Source organism: Cyprinus carpio, chromosome B19 (genome assembly GCF_018340385.1).
Source record: "Cyprinus carpio isolate SPL01 chromosome B19, ASM1834038v1, whole genome shotgun sequence".
Lineage (NCBI taxonomy): Eukaryota > Metazoa > Chordata > Actinopteri > Cypriniformes > Cyprinidae > Cyprinus > Cyprinus carpio.
The window spans coordinates 1349072-1353973 of record NC_056615.1 but is presented as its reverse complement, the minus strand read 5'-3'; the positions used below and the strand labels follow the sequence as shown (position 1 = coordinate 1353973).

General features: G+C 35.9%; 1 long non-coding RNA gene across 1 annotated transcript; it reads left to right on the top strand.

Annotated features, from left to right (window-relative positions):
* The first annotated feature begins 88 nt into the window (after positions 1-88).
* On the top strand, positions 89-2118 carry LOC122140766. The gene is made up of 2 exons (XR_006157339.1): positions 89-302; positions 1687-2118. It is a non-coding gene; the product is annotated as an uncharacterized LOC122140766 (long non-coding RNA).
* Positions 2119-4902: the final 2784 nt, after the last annotated feature.

Genomic DNA, 4902 nt, shown 5'->3' with positions numbered 1-4902 from the left:
CTTGCCATTACGAACGCATCATGCGTGGACTTTGGGCATTTTGTGCCGCTGACTGGACCAATGAAACGCAACGCACCGACAGATCAAATCTCTTCTAAAAATGTTGATAGGCTGTGGTTGTTACAAGTGATTACGACAATAGGAAAATGATTTACACTAATGTCCATCCATCGTTTATTACCATTTTCAGTGGACAGTTAACGTTGCATGTATAGCCTAGTACTGAAGCAACACTTAAAAGCGTTCTGGCCCATCGCAAATCCATGGACGTGATCTCTTACCTGGTAATAGACGTACTGAAGGTACCGGTAGGGTATCCTCTGTTCGAAAGCACCCAAAGTCTCTTGCTTAGGATATGATTTAGAAAACACGGGAAAGTTTGTTTTGCACCTTTTCAGGCATGCAGCTCGCATTATGATGTGCCCCATGATCAGGAGGGTAGTTTCCGTGTTGTTCTCCTCATGTTCCCGGCCCACACCGCTGCAGTTCTGACTGCAGTACGCTTCGCTGTCCTTCAGCAGCCGATGAAGCCGCAGGCTCAGCTCCAGATATTTAGCGCTCTGCTTCCAGTCCTGAGCAGTGTACATCTCTAACGCGTGTCCGTGCGCAGACTCCAGCGGCATGAGGTCGTTCGCCGGAAAGCTTTTGAAGCTGTATTTCTCATACTGAGCCTTCACAGTACAGAAAAGATAGACAGTACTGAAAAACACGACTAAGCATATTCTTGTTTGGGCCATGCTTCTGTTCGCGCCTCTGTTCCTCACTGTAAGCGCCGATCCCCGTGTAATAACGGAAAGTGGAGATTCATGTCAGACTGCACGTAGGAAAGATGTGGTCCTTTGGGGTTGAAAAGTTTTACGGTGATGGAAAACTCTGTATGCCTCCCAAAATCTGACCCGACTGCTTCTCTGGGTCTAAACGTCCGTCAATTTTAAGTTGGCCTAGTCATTGCTCTGAGAATGACTCAAAGTTAGAAAAGTTTGACAGATTATTGTTGCTTTAAATATGAATAAAACACTTCCTTTTGTGCTTTCCCCCCCACAGGAATGCACTTAGCCTACGTCCAAGTATACACTATACTCGTGGTCCAATTGGATCATTATCTTTTAATAGGTAACGTTAATTTAAAAGTCTGGGTCCGATTTGAGCTTTCATTCAGTGACGTATATTGTAAATCATAAATGTTTAGTATGTCTTGTCAGAAAATGCTGTTGAGATCCCTAAATCGACCAAACAACATCATATAGCCAGCCTTCTGAATAAATCAAAGTTCATTTTTAAAATTATAATTTTTATTTAAACGCAGAATTCTGAAATATCGGGATACAAATTGTATAAAACCATGCAATTTTGATAGCGTTCCTTATAGTGACAAAAACATTTAGTTAAATATTTATCTTGTGCCTGTTGTATTGTTGAATAGCCCACAGCTTGTTGCTTAATTTAGGAAATGCGTGGCAGAAGGGAGTTTAGGACCGTGCGGCTGATGCTGCTGCGCCTGAGGAGTTTGACACGCAGTACAGTAGGCTAACATAGCCTACGTGAACATCAACTTCTTTCAAGTTATTTTCCGCATGTTTGCACGCAATTTCACAGATTTCAGGATAACAAATGCATAGTGAAATTTTTATAACTAAGTATCGTTTGGCACGGCTTGATTTAGTTTTGCTTTTGTTTCTCTTGCAGAATACATGAGAATTATCTTTTTATTTCAAATGGCGATAACAGCAGCTCTCACTGTTCTCCTCACTCTCATACAAGTTGCATGTGGTCAGTTGGAAGATGTAATTATTGATCGATACTTCATACCAACACACTGTTCGAGAGAGGTTCAGGTCGGAGATTATGTTCGGTATCAATATAACGGCACATTCAAGGACGGACGGAAGTTTGATTCCAGGTGAGTTAACTCATTATAGGACCTTTATATGCAGGGGAGCTCTGGACATGTTATCAGCTTCTTTTTCTGCAAGGCATCAATTTCAATAGTACAAAAGGCAGGATACTGATTGCAAGACACTGGACAGACTTTATGCTTTTACTGGTTGTCTGACTACAAATTGCAGTGGCCTACAATGTCATTGTGATACAGAAAAGAAAAGAAAAGAAAAGAAAAGAGTTAACAGTTAAACCCCATAGAGAGACCAATATGCTCAATGAACACCAGGAGTCAAATTTGTTCAGTCAGTTGACAGAATTTACTGAAGACAGAGTTATCCTCCGTAGAAAATGATTAAGAAAGCCAGCCATCAACTAACTTAACATTATTAGGCTACTTATAGTCATATTGACATCATTTCTACAGGTACTGAATCTGATAGGTTAACAGTACAGATAATTCTAGCAACATTCAAACATGATGTTTTTTCCCCTAAAGACAGTATCTTGGAGACACTACGTTTCATTCGTAAGCAACTATGGTAAGGGTGAGTCACAAATCTTGTTAGGGCACTTCTCATCTGATTCTTCCTTTGGCATGATCATATTCCTAAACTACCCCTGAAAATATACCATTTGATAAAACATTCAATGTTAAATGTTGAGGACACACGTTTTTTACAACATTTTTGCAAAATATTTAAAGAAATAAAACACTTGAATCTAAAATAATTCTAAATAAACAGAAATAATTTTATATTAAAAGAACACATTCTTATTAAAAAAATCTGAAGCCCCCCTCCCCACATTTAAAAAAATTTTACCTTTTGTGGAAGCTGAACAACTATTTCAACTCCTGCGGGGGAAAAAATGGGATTCAATGGGCATTTCTCAGATCAAAAAAAAACCTCTCCATCATCATGCCCCCCTAGTCTTTTTGTTTGCATCAAAAAAGCAGTTTTCTTTAAATTTCAAAAAAACAAATCATGTGAAACATTTTCTCAACACTTTTTAGATTTTGCGTAGGGGCTGAGCTTTGGGTTTGGGGTGACTGGTTTCTTATGCAAAAATTAATAAGTTTGCCCTGAGTCTTGTAAAAAAGGCAAAAGAATTTTAAGGTACAGTGTGGGTCTTAAAAGCAATCTGGCGGGTTTTTCTTTAAATATTTTAAATTTCCTAAAATCTTAGTTTCTCCCAAATCTGTCGTGAAAAACCTTTATACCTGAAAAAAAAAGGCAGAAACACATTAAAGACCCTGCAATTACAGGGTTTCCTGAAATGCTATTCTTTTGTTATTCAAAAATAATGGACCATTTGGTTCACCCCTTTACGCCCCAAGTTTCTGTTGATTGCAACGGGGCAGACTGTAAAGCATCCACATTATCTTTCACTGTGAAAGGTATCCCAGTAGAAACTTCTATTAAAATAATGTTCAAAAATCACTGGCTTTAAATAACATCATTTTTTCCCCCCCAAAATTAAACCTAAAAAAAAAAAATTTAAAAATTTAATTTAAAAATCAATTGGGGGATAAAATAGAAATGAATGTGCTGAAAAAACGTATTGACCACAATGGTCTGAATTAAACATTTTCGGGAAAGGAAGATGGCCATCCCCACCACAGCACAGAAAAAAGATCGCTGTTATCATCGCTTTTTTTTTGCTTTTTTTGATCAATGGCATAACCAGTTTTAAAACCAATTTTAAAGACATTTGTTTTCAATGGGGTCGTGTTATGTTGTTTACTCGGGTTTGCTTTTTTTTATATTGTTTTTGTTAGTATACACAACAGCGAAGAAACAAAAATTCTGGCAATCAAATTTTTTCAGTTCATCTCAACCCCCCCTGCATGTCCCAGCCCCATATAATATATATATATTATATATATATTATTATATAAATATATGCTTTTAATTTATTTAAAAAAAGATTTTGAAAAAAGTATACTTTTCTTTTCTCTCTCCCCCTTTCTCCCTCACCTGAAAGGGTTTTCCATTCTAGGGGGTGGGTGTGGAAACTAAACATTTCCCGGGTTTGGGTAAGGATTCGGCATTTGTGTAAACGGCGAAAAAGATCCCATACCTCCTCACTGGCATATGGAGTCTTGGGGGTGGGAACAAACCTTTTTTTTTTCCCCCCCAAACATAATACTCTTTTTATATATCAGAGGCAAAAAAAATTATAATCTTAATGCTTCACAAAATTTTCCTAATGGGTTTTTTTTCATTAACATGTACCAGATGTCTGGGGAACCCTTCTAACACTAGTGGGGGAATTTTGATTTTTTTCACACTGATTAGTTGAACAGAGTTAAACTGTGGAAGAAAATTGAAATTTAAATTTAAACTATAAACAAATTCAAAATATGTTTTTATGGTAAAAACTTTTAATTTAAATTCTTAAAAGTCTTACATTCTTTAAAAAACTGCACACGCAAAGACAGTCATTTGGGCACAAAGCTTTTTTTTTTCTTTTTGCAAATTTGGAAATAAAAACAATAATTTGACCACACAAGACATAATATTGATTTAAAAATATATATTATATATTATTATATATATTAATAAAATATATTATATAATAATATATATATAAACACTTAAAAACAATAAGTTGGGCTTTCTTAAAAAAAACATGCAAAACCCATTGCCTTGAAAAAAAAAATAAGTAAAGTGAAATAGGAATAGTATTTGACTGACAAAAACTTAGTTATATATTACTTACCAAAGTTTTAGTAACTAAAAAAAAAACTGAGGGGGTACTTGAACCTTTAGGTTTTTTCTCATGACTTTATGATCTCCCGGGCTCCCAGAAAATTCCCGGGAAAAAATTACGTTGCTTGTTTTCAGTTGTTGTTTTTATTTGCCATTTTTATTTGCTGTCGTGTCAAATAGCACAACAAAAGAGCAAAAAAAAGGGGTATTGTTCATTTAAAGAAAATAAAATTTTTTTATTTACCATTGTTTTATTCAGTGATGATGTTTGGGGCTGTTGTGACTTCAGCTACCACACACTATTTATATT